Raw genomic sequence first — 15,719 nt, forward strand, 5'->3', positions numbered from 1 at the left:
CAGAAAGGGTTGGGCATAAGCTGGTCGGCAGGACACTCTTGAGCCGAGCCTTTGATGTAATTACAGATGATCCAGAAGCATGCACAAAAATTCATGACACACTATTCTCATTTATGTATTTGCTACATATGATATGATATGCCAGCTCATGATCAGTGACACATTCTGGGCAATATGTTCTAAAGTGAAGTAACTGAAGTTACAGCTTAAAAGCTTAAAAAACAGCTTAAAAAAAAACACACACACACATTCGATAGCTTATGAGAATAACATGCCTTGTGTGCTTAATGCAGGAAAATATTTTTTTTCACTTTTTTAGAAACAGCAAAAGAGTTGTCAACAAGCCATGTCAACTATCTTAACAATTTTTATGGAAACTGCTCTAGCTAGCTTAAAGTTCCACAACGTTTCCGGAGCACCGTACCCAAACTCAGTTCATGTTACAAGAAAAAACAGTAATAATGCCTCCTAATTTTGAATGAAATATAGGTAGGTATGAGTAATTTGATTTGGAAAGCAACAAATTTCCGCACATCATTTTAGCAAAATTACTATTTTCTTCAGCCATCAGGTTACACAAAACTATAGTAAACTTTATGATCTAGTTTACACAAAACCAAAGCCCCGATTTTAACAAATGTAGATAAAATTTAAACAATTTTAAAAAATGTATCGTGGAGAAAATGAAAAGTGTAGATTTGTAAAGCCGGGATATTTCAATTTCACGGATTAGGCACTTAAAGAAATATCTTCACCTTTCTTTGAGCCACCAGCCTTCACCCAAGTTTTACACGAATGTAGTGAAGCAGACAATGTGGCAACTCAAAATTGTGATGGTTTGAGATAATTATGACGGTAAAAGAAAAAGCAACACAAGGTTCCTTACCCTCGTTTTTTTTCACATGGGTTCAGATGAGGCTTCAACTGTTGCCGACCTGAGGAGCTATAGGAACTTGAGCTTTCCAAAACTCAATTTCTAAGGGCACTGAGCAGTGTTTGGCTTTCACACGAATGCGATAGTAAGTTATATGAAGTTGACAAAGCAAGCAAAGCAAAGCATGATGCCCCGCGCGTCCGCCCGCGACCACGCCCCGCGTCCGACTCCCGACCGCCGCGTGACCCGAGGCGCCCGGCGGTCACGTGACCTACCGGCCGGGACTGCAAACGGCCCTCACCACCATTCTTGTATGACGTCATATCCTACTGAGGTGCTGATTGGTCGGAATTAGATACCTGAAGGTAATTATCTGCCGTAGTTATTTTTGTTTCATTGTTTTGCGTGTTTTCTTATATGAAATGTAATTAAAAAATTTGTCATATTTTAATCACCATTAAAACATAACTGAATAGGTATAAAAGAGAACTCGATATATACTTTCCTTGTTTTTAAGAATTCCGGAATTAGATACCCGAGGGAGCAAAGAGGGAGCAAGTTGCCACGCTGATTTAATACCTCATAGTCGAAAGGTGGGCTACTAGAACCAAAAATTGCTGTGTTTGTAAATAAATAAGTGATTTGAGGGCAAAAAATGCCCGGATTTAAACTTCTAAAATTATTTTGAACATAAAATATTTCAGTTTGAGGGATGTTAAGGCCTCTAAGGGTAGGTACTTTTTAGGTATCAAATAAGTTCCTCTGCGAAAGTTCCGTCGTGAAAACGGCCATTAAGGCACAGAAACCTACTGTTCGCCAGCTACCGAACATTAGAAAGTGGGTAGCCCCAACAACACAAGAGGTAAAACGCCCCAGGGGCTTTTTGCCCCGCGACCTACTGGGGCGTTTTACCCCATCACGTAGTTTGGTCAGAGAACAACGCCTTGCACTCCAGTAAGACATAATTTAACACGAACCAACCCGGCATGATAAGCGTTAGACAATAGTTGTTCAAAATACATAAAAGTCGTTAACCTAATGTGGACCATAAAAGAACCCCATGATTCATAATCTGACAACAAAACATAAAAATCACTCAAAAAACACATTTTTGGCTATATCTCCCGAAAGATTCATCACAATTTCTTTCCAGTCTGCTCATATAATGATCATATAGTGCACGTTTTATAGAAGAGATGATGTTTCCCCAGAACCCTGCCAGTTCCGAGAAACATCGGTGAGGCGTTTTACCTCGGCGGGGCGACTTGCCCCGGTCTACCCTACTTTGAAATCGACTATCAAGTCGGTGCTATTGTTGTAATGATCACTGTGAGGTGAGATATTTTGTGCAAGGGCTGAGTGTAATGCCCAGGAAATGACCTCCATTCGCCCCCTGACCGGTCAGGGTTATAAAATTTGAGTGGATGGCGGTCCGTTTGGGGTTCAGATGTCAATTGTATTTTGTTACTGTCAAACAATACATGTTATGCTGGCAGCGAATGTGTGTAACGTCGTTTTTCGAAACAGAAGTTAGAACTGTAACGGCAGAGTGCTTGCTGGTCTCATCGTAAGTATTGTAAGTGTTGTAAGCAAAAGCATTATCAATATTGTAAGCATTGTGAGCATTGATGTATGGTAGATATCACCTCACATGATCTCGGCTCAGATAACCCTCTCCGGTGTCCCTGTCAGTAAATGGCACCTGGATCATTACAGATAAGATAATTTGTCATAATTCTTAAAGAATTGGGTGGTTTTGACTCGTTAACTCGAGGTGCAGGTCGCATTTCAATACTTTTCCATAGGCTTGCAATGTAAAGGTCACGACTCTGACCTAACCTCAGGTCACAGATCAAAAATTCTGAGATATACAAACGACACATACTGCAGGTACTGTTTTGAAGACTTGATGAAAGGAAATAACTTCGTGAAAAACTCAAGCTCTGACGTGTTTGCAAACTTTCTGAGGTGGGGTCAACAAACCCGCTCTGGTTACCTGACCTGACCTGACCCGGCATTTTTTTAATTTTTTTTTGCTGAGATGTGCGCAATGAGCATTTAGGAAAACTCACCAAATATGAGCTGAATGTCTCGCGGCGTTTGGCAATTGTACAAGAAAATCCTGAAAGGTCTCCCCGTCCGAAATAGGGTTAATGTGTAGGTATATGAAGAGTTGCAGATGCCAAACATACCCAGATCTAAGACTGCAGTTCCCACGTTTTTAAAACAAACATACATAGGACATACAAACATGTTTATTTGCATCTGTTTTGGATAATAGCAACTCATGGCGCCATCACCCGCGATAACTGTTAGGATTTGAGATATATTTTTATTTAGGCCATTAGTTTGGCTGTAATGTTTATTAATATTAGTTGGGCGGAGTTTGGTAGTTTTTTATTTAACTTGTGGTATGTTGTGCTGATTGCGGGTTGTTCAAACCTTTCAAATGTAAGGACCTTATTGAACTCAACCCTACCCCTACACTACCCTACATACGACTGGACGCTTTCCAAGCCCACAAGCATCACGACGCCGAGATGGAATGTAGCCGAGAAATCACCCTCGCCATCTGCTCTAGAGCTAATCGTGTGGGGCGGCGTGTGGGGCGCCGCTTAGCCTATGGGGGTGCACTTCTAGTGGATGGGGGACGGGAGTGCACCTGCACCCCTTTCATATGGAAAGTTACTTCCCTGATTACAGCTCCCCGTATTGCACCTAATCAGGAAACGGCCAACAAACGAAGGAACTATTTCTGGATGACAGGCGAATAACCGCTCACGCAAGGAGCGGAGCTCCGCCCCGTCCAAAGTGGCCAACAAAGCAGAGACAGAGGCAGCATCACATCTTCCATCAAAGAACTGGTTTCTGGCTTGGAAGATGAGCTCCATCTTTGCATCCGAGTCGGTGCTGTCAGGAATCAGCTGGTCTAATGGAGTGAGAGTAGTGAGACGACTAGCTATTGTATCAGAGCTGCCTGGTCTTCGTAGCATTTGCACCGATTCTTCTCGATCAGACTCTGAATTCTGTCCCTCCTGCGTATTACTTGAAGCATTGCTATATGTAGCTAAGTCTTTGGCAGAGTTTCATTATCCATGCTTTGCAAACAGTGCCATAACAACACAGTTAATTAATCACCAAGCTTCTTTGCAAGTTCCAATACAGTTGAATCGCACGCGATTTGAGTGCAAAAATCAAGAAAAGTGCCAACTTGTTCCCGTAAAATATTTTGAATATTGACCTAAAAAAATGAGTAATTTCCAGATAAAATAACAGCGAAATCAGTTTTCGCTTGCCAATAAAACTCACAGATATTGAAGCTCCATTATTAAAGGAACATTTTAGTATATGCCATTCTTGATAAAACTTCTTAGCCACGCAATACCAGCGCAAAATAAAGAGACACTGAAAACACGACCAATCACTCCGATTTACCATAGGAAAATACATAGAAAATGTATGTCTCAACTGCGCCAAATATACAGACAGTTATATACCTACATGTGACGTCATGATTAGCCCGACCAATCAGAAGCAAGTTGTTTTCAGCCACAAATAATTAATTTCTGAACTAACTAGGCATTTTTTTAACAAAGTGATTTTAAATTAAATCATTAAAAATTCTGAGCTTTTTTATTTTACCAAAACATACAGAGCATGCAGATAGGTCCCAACCCTATTGATTCATTTATCTGCAGTTATATTGGAAAAAAAAATAGTGTGGCAAGCAATTGAAGTGGCTTTCAGAAACAACTACAAAGGTGTGAAGGATGATTAACTGAATTGTGAAATTGCTTTACCTATCCTATCTGATCACTTCAGCTTTTTTTAAAGTTTCCATTCATTTTGATGATAAAGGACAACATTGAAAGATGCTAGCATGCATGTAACTACCTATCTAGCTTTAATGTAAATAGGTAATAATTTCCTTCAAAAGAATATTGGCTCTTCAATGTACTGGAGTTTTAGTAATTGAAGGCATCTCACTTCATTTTGAACATTACCTAGGTATAACTTCTCTAAGCTGCATGACAAATTTTCAATTTCCTTGTTGTAACACCAACACCACAAACATTTATCTGGGCACAAGGCTCACAACATCAAGTTATTCATGTTTTATAAACAGGTACCTATATAGCAAAAAAGGCAACAGAAATATGTGATTATTTTCAACATATGCTTTGTGTTCAGTTGTGTATATAATAATTTTGTGGGTGGAAAATGTGTCATGAATTGTCTACAGGTTTGTGTAGAATTGTGAATGGTATGATTATAGAAAAAGGTAAATGATCAGTTAAGTAGTCAACATGTTTACTCAATATCAAGATATGATGTCATGGAGTTTGCTCATGAGTTTGCTCAAAGGCCTTTCAGTTAGTGTGGGAAGCAGCAATTTGAAGCACAAGCTTATAAAACTGATTTGTAATGGGGTTTGTGAAGTTCTCCATAAATTTCACACAGAGCAATGTACCAGTACCTAATGCATTGCATTATTTTAAAATGAGGGAGACCATACTAAGTTGTCAGGTAGGCTTTGACATTGATTTCAATATAAGACATGTAGGTGCTTTTTGCTTATAACTTGTCCTCATTCTCTGACTAAAGGAGTGGCAATACAATCTGAGTTTCCTCTTGCCTTGCCATTTTTGACATAATCTTTGCCCAGGCTATAGGTAGGCATGATGAAGGTCAATCAGATGACATATTTCAAATATCACAGTCATAATTTCAGTTGAATTTGCCTAACTTTATTTAAACAATATAAGATTAGACATTGCATAGCTATAACAGGATATTTGAGCCACCACTGGCATAGAAATTAATAGATTACAAAACATTACTGAGCAAAACATTTATCAGTCATTGAGAGTGGAGGAAACACATCTAGACTTGACAACAAATTCTACCATTCATGTTGGCATAAGTAATAATTCAAATGGATACTTAGTGCATTTTTCTGAAGATTTTAAGCACTTCATCGAGATCCATCCAAAAGCACAGACCCAGAACAAAGGCTGTGTTATGAACAAGGACAATGCACCTTTTTTGGTATTTTAACATGTTGCTATATTCCAACATCCTAAGAAAAATAATATGGCCATCTGCCCTGCTTCATTTGATACGTATCGATGAGAAATTGGATGTTGCGGGAATGTAGTTAGCTTTCCGGCAGTTGTCTCCAGCAGCGACAAAATGGCCGCTTACTTTCTGTCAAACATTTGCTTTCATATGGCTAAGTACATTAATTTCACTCATGTCTAACTTTGTCTAGCAAATCTCCAGTTTTACTTCGGAAAAACCGGCAGCGTGTTCCACATTGGTGTCCCCGCCAGGCGAGGCATTTCCGTCGGCCGTCGATGTCCTTCGGTCATATAACCCCCAATAAAACTAGCGCGTCGAACGATCGGCAGCATGGATGGTCTCACACCATCCATGGCAGGGACCGACCTCACAGATCCGCGCAGAAAACAGCAATATCGGATTTATCTGCCTCTAAACTGTAATGTATGAATGCGTCGTGAAAATTTTACATGACAGCTGAGGTTTGCTAAATAAAAAAATTATACCAGGATCTGTATTAGCGAAGAGATTAGCGATGCACGTGAAATGTGTATACATAGCACTATATATGTAGTCAGCGATGGATTATAAAAGGATGCTTCTTAAAGCCTACAGTCAAAACGTTTTCTAAAAGTTTGTGGTCCTTTTCAATATGATAGGTATTCCATCGCAATTAACCCGCGCCCCGCTGGGCTATTCAGCCATACGCGCCCTGCTGGGGGGGGGGCAGATTCTGCCCCCCCTGTCTAACTTCCGAACCGATGGTCGTAGAAAGACGGGGAAAACGGCAATCGAAAGCTCTCAACAAGGCGGATCTTAAGAGCCCAAATTTTTTTGCTTAAGTAGGTCAGAGGTCAGGTCAAGGTCAGGTCAAGGGTACAAAATGCAAGTTTCTACAGTATCGGCCTTGCACCGTAGTTGCCGAAGAATGGACTGAGACTGATTGCCCAAAACGTGTTCTTAGACTACCAAGACAATATTCGTTGCACACAATGTCATTCAACGGTCAAGGTCAAGGTCAGGTCAGGTCAGGTCAGGTCACCAAAAACAAAATATAGAAAAGGGCATGTGCGACACATGTTTTATGGGTCATTTTACTCATGGAATTCAATGGGCACACTCAATAAGTGATATGGACCACCTCTGGATGAGTTTCAGGTCGAGGTCAGGTCAAGGTCAGGTCAAGTGAGGTCAAATTTTGAAGTTGGTTGTTAAGGCCTAAAAAGGTGTCTATCCGATGCAGTTTTTCACGGCGAATCGAATGGTGCTATTTTTGTTTCCGTACGAGGTCTAGAACTTCCAAAAAAAATCATTTTTCAAAAAATTTGTGTGTCGTGACGTCATAAAATTTTGAATAACTCCCACATTTTTGAACCGATTCTTCTAAAAATTGGTATGTAGGTGCACATAGACCACTTCTTTGACATATATTCCGGTTTTTTCGATAAACTCAAAATTTTGGATTTTATAAATATTTTCCCAAAAAAGTCAGTTTTTTGGAAAAATTTTGGCCAAAATCCAAAATTTTCAAAAAACCGAGATAGCCATTTGATAGACAAAGTAGAATCACATATAACCTTTTTTGTTACGTCTTGATTCCTTTAAAAATGAAGATGTTAGCGGCGTTTGAAATTTTGCCGTTTTTTAGGCGAAAATGGCGAACATGACGTCACTAAAACGTCAATTTCTCAAAAATTTTCCGACGGATTTCGCTCAAATTTTCAGGGAACGTGTCAAATTGATGTATGATAAGGTACTGAAAGTTTGACGTCGCTGGCGTAACGCGTTTAGAAGTTATTGGCGAAAAACGGGAGGGGGGCAGATTCTGCCCCCCCCCCCAGCGGGGCGCGGGTTAAATGGGCTTCGTTCCATTAGCAAATATTGCAAAATCGTCCTCAAATGTTTTCTTACCTAAATGAAGTAATGTTGATCCAGGATAAAAACTTGTTACACGCTCCTTAAAGTTTCATATTCCTAAACAGAAACACTGATGTGCACCGTACACTGCAGCGTTACGTCACTTCACCTTCAGCCCGCCAAGTAGTAACTGCCCCACTAAACGGGAGAGGGACGCTATGGGCAGATGGACGCCCGTCTGGTCCATGTGGAACTGAAACCTCATTGGAAGAGAGGAATTAATTGGGCGTCCCTATGGTTTTATCAGGGTAGTTCTTGACTTTCCAAGTGTTTCCAGACAGTCAACAACTAGACCGCCTCACTCTAGTCTTTTTATACACCACCAGTATGCATTTCAGGTGGAGGTGTACAGTCGTGTACAGGTTGATGGTTCCCTACTCTTTATCCACCGGGTTCCTATGGCTCAGCATTGGCAGCAGCCGCCTGGTACCGGTAGGCTGTGCCGCATGACCCGAAAGTTATGCGGCACAGTCTACCCACGCTGTTTGACATCGGCTCGGGTCGCCGGGTGGAGCGCTTTGTAGACCAGCTGTCACGTCAGACCAGCGCGGGGGGAGGGGCTCGTCTCGGTGGTTGGCGTGGGGGCTGGGGAGTGGTGTGGGGCGTGTTGGTGGACCATGGGGGCTGGGCGGGTTGTGTGGTCACTTGCTGTATTGCACATTTTGCGTCGCTTAACAATTGCATTCCTGTTTTTGCTAAGCACAATGCACAGAAGACCCAGCGAATATAATTTACTTGTGCATTGTGCAAAACGTGATTTGGCACGGTATCGAGGCAACCATAGGTCTTGTGCCACATATATGCATGATATTTAGGCAATACGCTTATGAAAATGGTAGATTGATCGGATTGATCCTGGATGTCAATTCGTATGCTAAATGTCGACATGTAATAAATGAACGAATGAATGAATCAATCAATCAATCGACAATCGACATGTAGATATAAAACCGTATAAATGGCTCGCAACCACTAAAATCAAACCTGATCCTAACTCGGAAAAGTAGCCGGAGCCCCGATGAGGCTCGAACCGGGACTCCACGTTGAAAGTTTTGCCAATGATCCATCATCATTCCACCAAGCTAGAGCGACCGGCACCCGAAACCACAAAAACATTCATTGACTTTGCTGCCGACCTCCCGGCCCCGCCGCCCGTCCGGCCAGACTTTGCCCCGGCCGCGGCCACCATCCGGTGTAGCTCAGCGTAGGAGTGCTAGACTGTCAAACTGACCGGTAGTGAGAGGCCCGGTTCGAGACGCTTCGCGTGCTGGATGTTTATTTCTGTATCCGAGGCTATGCGATTAGTCCACTTTTCAGAAAGATTATTTGGTGACAGGTCTGTTTTCTTCCTTTGCTGCAATTCATGAGGAGACCGTATGGACCCTTACCTGTCCTTCCGCACCCCACTTGGGAGATGGGTGTTTGAACCCCCCTGGGTTTTGTGAATATCTCTAAAGCGAATTTTTGGAGGGTGGATTACGATCGGTTTTATGCGACAAGTGACCACACACACCCAGCCCCAGGTCCGCTCACTCCCTCCCCACATCACCCCCGCCCCACACCACACTCCAGCCCGCCTCATCCACCGAGCCGAGCTAAATAGACAGGCCTGACCTTTACCCCCCCCCTCCCCCAGCCGGTGTAACGCAGCGTCCGGTCAAATCGCTCTACCAGGCGACCCGAGCCGGTGTCATACAGTGTGGGTAGGCTGTGCCGCTTCACTCTCGGGTCATGCGGCACAGCCTACCGGTACCAGGCGGCTGCTGTCAATGCTGAGCCATAGGAACCCGGTGGATAAAGAGTAGGGGACCATCAACCTGTACACGACTGTACCAAGCCCTGCCTCGCACTTTGCCCAAAGCAGTGCATAACCGTATGTCTGTCGGTTTCTTAAAAAATGACGATATATCTGCGGATAGCTTCAGAAAGAAACACACTTCAGGAATAGCGTTTACGTCCTGTAAAAATGAATAACTGTAATGTAATATAACCAGCTTTACTTGAAAGCATAGATATGCTTGGATATACCTAAAGATGATCGGTGAGACAAACCGGAGCCATCGGAGACCGTGTAGGAGACAGGCTGGGCTTTTTGTGCACCTCTGCCGGTGTTATTGGCTCTCCAGCTCCCCAGTGACCGGGCAGAGATCAGTACTGTTTCTAACCCCGTCTGTCTGTCTGTCTGCCTCTCTGTCTGTCTGTCTGTCTGTCTGTCTGTCTGTCTGTCTGTCTGTCTGTCTGTCTGTCTGTCTGTCTGTCTGTCTGTCTGCCTGCCTGTCTGTCTGTCTGTCTGTCTGTCTGTCTGTCTGTCTGTCTGTCTGTCTGTCTGTCTGTCTGTCTGTCTGTCTGTCTGTCTGTCTGTCTGCCTCTCTGCCTGTCTGTCTGTCTGTCTGTCTCGGAGCGGACGGGCAGTGTATCGGTATCGGCCGTCCGAGCGACTCGGTTCGCTCGGTGCTGATTACCAATCACGGCACTCAGGCCGGGCCGACTAATGAAATATGTGCCGGGAATGAGAGCCCGGGGCGCCGACCCACCGGCCGTCGACGGTACTCGCGCGCAGAGGGGAGGAGGCGAGACCTGATGGGATGCACGTCTTGGAGGAAAAGGATAAAGAGAGTGTGCTGGAAAGATCTATCTAATGGACCGCCAGGACTATGCTGTGGAGAATCGATGCCTTTGCAAGAGCTTTTTCGGAAGCCTACAAAACAAAATGAAAGTATAATTAATGTTGGGGCTTTTCAATGCATTGCACATTGCTTTATAACTAAATCAATCACATTAAACAAACGATGATCAGCACAGCTGCATGTGGTGTCATTTACGATGCATATTGCATGTGAGATTATGACATAAAGGCAATGCCATGGATGATGGCATTCAAACCATCTCCAGAAAGCCTGTCGGGCCCAGGCGCTTACTCCAAACTTTTTTTTCAGAAATGAAATGTCCGCCAAGTCATCTCAAAATTGACTACATGCACTGCTCTATCAGCGCGTGATGATCCGAACCGCTTCAGCCCGCCGCTGTGGACACGAGGACACCTGAGAGCGTCACACAGCTATCCAGGGTGGCCCGACCGCAGCGTCGCCGTAAATAAGAGGCGTCCTTCGCTGATGGTCAGACCACCGCAGGGAAGGTGCGACCAGCGCCGTTCACATGGCCCCGTGAAACCCGCAAACCCGAGTTATAGTACAGGCAGCGTCTCATGAAAACTGAGCTGCTGACCTGTAATCCGCGACATGGGGTGCGTTTCTGGTCGCTGCCGCAATGTCATGAAATGGCTTTTATCCGTTGTAAATTAGCAGTATCTCGATAAACTTTTACCTGTATAGACTATGAGCGCAATATATAGGTACTGCTCTGACGAATGTACTCGTGATAGTTATTGCGTGTAAATGCTATTGCATTACATGTTACTGTATGTACGCCGGCGCGCGATATGCGTCAGAAAGTACCTAATCATTATCAATGTCGTAACAACATTTAGAGTTTTGTGTATGCGATGCGATCTTCTGTGGCAGTTGGCGCAATTTGCATATGTGTGTATTTCATCTCAATCGCAGATCGACGTTCCCTATATGAAACGAATGATCATTAGGACATTGCTGACCTCGACGTTTCTAAAAAAAGGTAACCGATATGCTGAACCGTCCTCTCTTTGTGTCACATACATCGGTTATATCTCTTTCTCCCACTCCCTGTCTCCCTCCCTCCCTCCCTCCCTCTCCCTCCCTCCCTCTCTCTCTCTCTCTCTCTCTCTCTCTCTCTCTACCTCCCTCCCTCCCTCCCTTCCTCCCTCTCTTCTCCTCTCCTATGCACCTTTCCCTCGTGAGACGGCCGTCTCTCGTCCGCTCCATTTTGGAGAAACTGCCAGGAATGTCCCCTGCTACCTGGATCTGCGTTCCTGGGCCCTCCGTCCGCTGTAGATCGGGCTCGGGGTGCGCACGGGGTGGCCAGAGGAGCGGGGCCGGGGAGAGGACAGGCGGGGGCGGGGGCGGCTCCGGCGGCGGCGGCGGCAGTTGACTGCGGGCGGCGGCGGCTGGCGGCGGCTGGCGGCGGCGGGGGCGGCTCTCCATGACCGGCTGGTCAGCAGGACGGACTGGAGGAGTCCAGACTCAGAGTGGCGAGAGGAGGTGGCCAGGCCGACAGACCGGTCCGAGTCGCGGTCGTCAGTGGTGACAAACTTCTCAATTACGACAGACACCTGAGAGTGACCGCTCAACTTGCTCGCAACTGCAGTGCCAAGCTCAAGACAGTTTTGTGTTCATCAGCTGTCAACCATCATTCCAACTTTGTGAGGACAGTGTGGCGTGAGACATCCCTGCACTGTCCGCAAAACCAGGCACTATTCACGCTAACCGTTGAAGAAGCGCGAAAGGTGGCATTATCTCGGTACAAGAACGCCGGCTTCCATAATTCAGGTGGGTTCAGAATAAAGCATGCATCAATGCATGCATATCCGTATCTCGCTACATAAACTGTCATAAACTGGATTATAGGCCATAATGATTCAAATGCAGATGCATAGGCAGTAAGTTGTTCAGATAAAGTGTGGCAAGCTTCGGAGCTCGTCACTTTCAGTCGGGGTGGCTCCGTGGAAGGTGACCGTTTAGTCATCGTGACGTCATGTCCATGATGGGCCTATTATCATCCTTTTGACAGCATCGTCGACTCACCAAGGGCACGCCAGTCATTTCCTGCTCCACTCCTTACAGATGCTTGTGTAAGCATGGAAGCTTGTCGTTGGATCTCGTGCAATGCCCATTTAACGATTGTATCGTCTATTTTGACGTGGACCACTATGCATTCTAGTCTAAATTACCAACGCTGACTAGAACTGCACTCAAATCAGCCGTATCAACCATATGTAGAAGCACACTATCGAGCCTTATTTGTAGCTGTGATGAATAATGTGGGATGGGAGCGGGAGCGGGGGCGGCAGTGACGCCGGATGAGACAGCCGATGAGGTCACGTTGATGACCTGATGCCTCGAGAACATCCTGTGTAAAAATGAGTCATTATCGACGATTTGTTTGCTGTTATAAACATTCTTATGCATCAGAGCCAGCGTTAAACAACACTTGTGCCTGAATAAGGAACCGATCGATTAGTTTAACATTTCCCTTATTTAGGCATGCAAACTATACCGTTTTACTTTTGTTGCAAGGGCGAGGGCGTGTTTGCATTGGTAATTATTAAAACGGCTTTCCTCGTGCGATTGGGTCATATGAATGTGACAATTTTGAAGTAAATCATACTATAAATGCCTTAGTGCTCTCAGTCCCACTGCTATCCTGTAGGTACATACAACACCACACACAGCGGGTTCGGGGAACGGCAGTGCTGCAGCGTTTGTATGCGTGATCAGTGGATGTGTCTGATGAAGCTGCCGACACCCGATCGGCTGGACTGGGCTGCTCGCTGACGTGTACCGTGTCTGGATCGGTGGCTGTAAACAGGCGCTGATAATGACGGCGACGACGTCAGTACTGATGTGGCAGTTTGTCCGTCGTCAGTCTCGGAGGAGAGGGAGAGTCCCCCCACGACCGGAATTCATCGCTCGTGAGCCGTCCCGAGCCACTAATGCATCGTGACGTGTACCCTAATGAGTGTGGATTTACCGGCTCAGTCCGTGCTCACATCTGGTCGAGGGAATGGTGTTCAGCACACCTGCAGCTGTCAATATCACTGGGTAGTCAATATCACTGGGAGGTCCGTCCCGTCCCGTCTAGTACCGCTGAATTGATGGGGTAGGCTACTCACGCAAATGGTTAATTGGTGGATATCTATCATTGGTGTAAGCTTACAGTGGCTAGCAAACGATGTGGTGGGGTTGGGATTTGAAAGACTGGCATTTCGAAGCAAAATTTGTTTCGCTGCACACCAAAGCACTACGCTAGCATGAACCGGTGTATTGGGTATGACGGCATCTTCAATATTGGATCTGGCTTATCACATCACTCTAATGTCTAGCCTTGCCTAGCCATGTTGGGGAGATAGATCCCTGGTTTTCAAAAATCCCACCCGTCTGCGGCTGAAACTGCCTGGTTTGCGGCATGGCATAAATAATGGCTGAACGGCGAACAATATTGCCATCCCGTCAAAAATATCGCTTACTCCCCAGTGTGTATTGGCCTGGCATTGTTTGCTAACAACACAACCGGCATTTACCGAGGATGCATTTCAAAGATCTTGAGCCTAATCATGGGCTTGCGCGGGTGCACGGACTGGGGTCTGAATTGTCCCGAGTAGTGCAAATTATGTAATAATAACCCTCATTATACTATTTACATACTTAAAATTCAATTTATGGCCGTGCGGCAATGCCGCTGCATGTAGCGAGGAGCTCAGGAAGCGCACGAACGCTGCCCCGCGCCTGGAATGTGTAGTAGCTTTCCTTTAATACGGTGGAAGGACATCGATAAAGCCGTATTGTGGCACTCATAAAATGATCAGGATAAGCCCTATAAAGTCGGCAGTGTAAGTGACCATCAGACAGCCGGCAGCGCGGTGTCGTCATGGGCGGAATGCGGCTCGCCCACGATAGTCGACACGTGGGACACGTGGGACACGTGGGACAGTGGGACACGTGGGACAGTGGGACACGTGGGACAGTGGGACACGTGGGACAGTCGACACGTGGGACAGTCGACACGTGGGACACGTGGGACAGTGGGACACGTGGGACAGTGGGACACGTGGGACAGTCGACACGTGGGACAGTGGGACACGTGCAGAGGACCGCATGGCTGCGTCGGTAGCGTGTGATGTCGGCGGCACTACCAAACACACGGCGACAGAAATGAACTGAAAGCAAATAAAGACAACATGATGACGGTAGAACAATGTCATGGAATGAACTGCCGTCATGAAAATGATATGAGTTTGGACATCTTTTTGTGATGCATGCCGGGACTCTTGTCATAATTGTTGATTCTGGACAATTTACATATTCAACGGGCCCCTTTATTTTGTTTCAAGCTGCGTACTTTGTGTAAGGACATCCAAGCATGTTCTTTGTAATTTATCCCTCGCCCGTAAACGGCGATCTGCCACCTTCGCCCATGCAGGGGGGGGGTTGGTGCGACCCCCCCCTTGGCGTTTGAAAACGGAGCGTCGTAGAGCTTAGCGGAAAAGACCAACGGATTGCTCTCGCCGAGATCTCGCGATTGGTGGTATATTTTTTGGTCCTAGGTCAACATTTGACCTACTTTTGACCGGTCAAAGGTCAAATTTTCGGAAAAATAGATTTTTTTCAACTTTCCGCGGCGATTGCGGCAAAAACGGTGGGAGATATCGACTTGAAAACTTCACTATCGTGTTCCTTGATCAATTCTCTATCGTTTGGTATGTATTTCGTTTCCCTAGCTCTAAAAATGGCGCGTTGGGAGCGCCGGAAGTCGGCAAGGTCACAGTCGGCGGAAGAAATTCGAAAAATCAAAAATTAAATTTTTGAAATCTGATTGTATTTTTTGATTTGGGAGGTCTATTTGCTCCCTATAGAAGCTAATATTGCTGCATATTCTCATTGAGGTGACAAGAATTAGCAAAATAGTGGTTCGGGCGCTTTTCAAAAATAGTACCGGACGCTGTTCCTCTTGTGACGTCATAGCTCCGTGACCTGACCTGACCCGGTCAAGTTTCTTATACCATATGATAGCCAATACTTGCCCCAACATGCATGGGAAGTTTCATCACGATCCATCCACCGATGTCCGTACCACCGGCAGGAAACCTCGGGCGTTGGCACTCAGTTTGTGAAAATCCGGCTGGAGGCTGTTCCCTTTGTGACGTCATAACTCCGTGACCTGACATGACCCGGTCAAATTTTTTTTATCAAAAGATGCGCAAGGTTTGCCCCATAAG

General features: G+C 45.4%; 1 protein-coding gene across 2 annotated transcripts in view; it reads left to right on the plus strand.

Annotated features, from left to right (window-relative positions):
- The window catches only part of LOC122379276 (lactadherin-like), a 96,762-nt gene that overhangs the window by 68,545 nt on the left and 12,498 nt on the right, over positions 1-15,719 (plus strand). Inside the window, exon 1 of one of the 2 annotated variants that reach the window (XM_043361316.1) lies at positions 11,867-12,273. The exons of the other annotated variant lie outside the window; for it this stretch is intronic. The gene's annotated coding sequence lies outside the window, so the exon portion shown is untranslated. Of the gene's footprint in view, positions 1-11,866; positions 12,274-15,719 lie in introns of those variants that run through there. 2 annotated transcript variants of the gene reach the window in all.

Source organism: Amphibalanus amphitrite, unplaced genomic scaffold, assembly GCF_019059575.1.
Source record: "Amphibalanus amphitrite isolate SeventyFive unplaced genomic scaffold, NRLGWU_Aamphi_draft 000074F_arrow, whole genome shotgun sequence".
Lineage (NCBI taxonomy): Eukaryota > Metazoa > Arthropoda > Thecostraca > Balanomorpha > Balanidae > Amphibalanus > Amphibalanus amphitrite.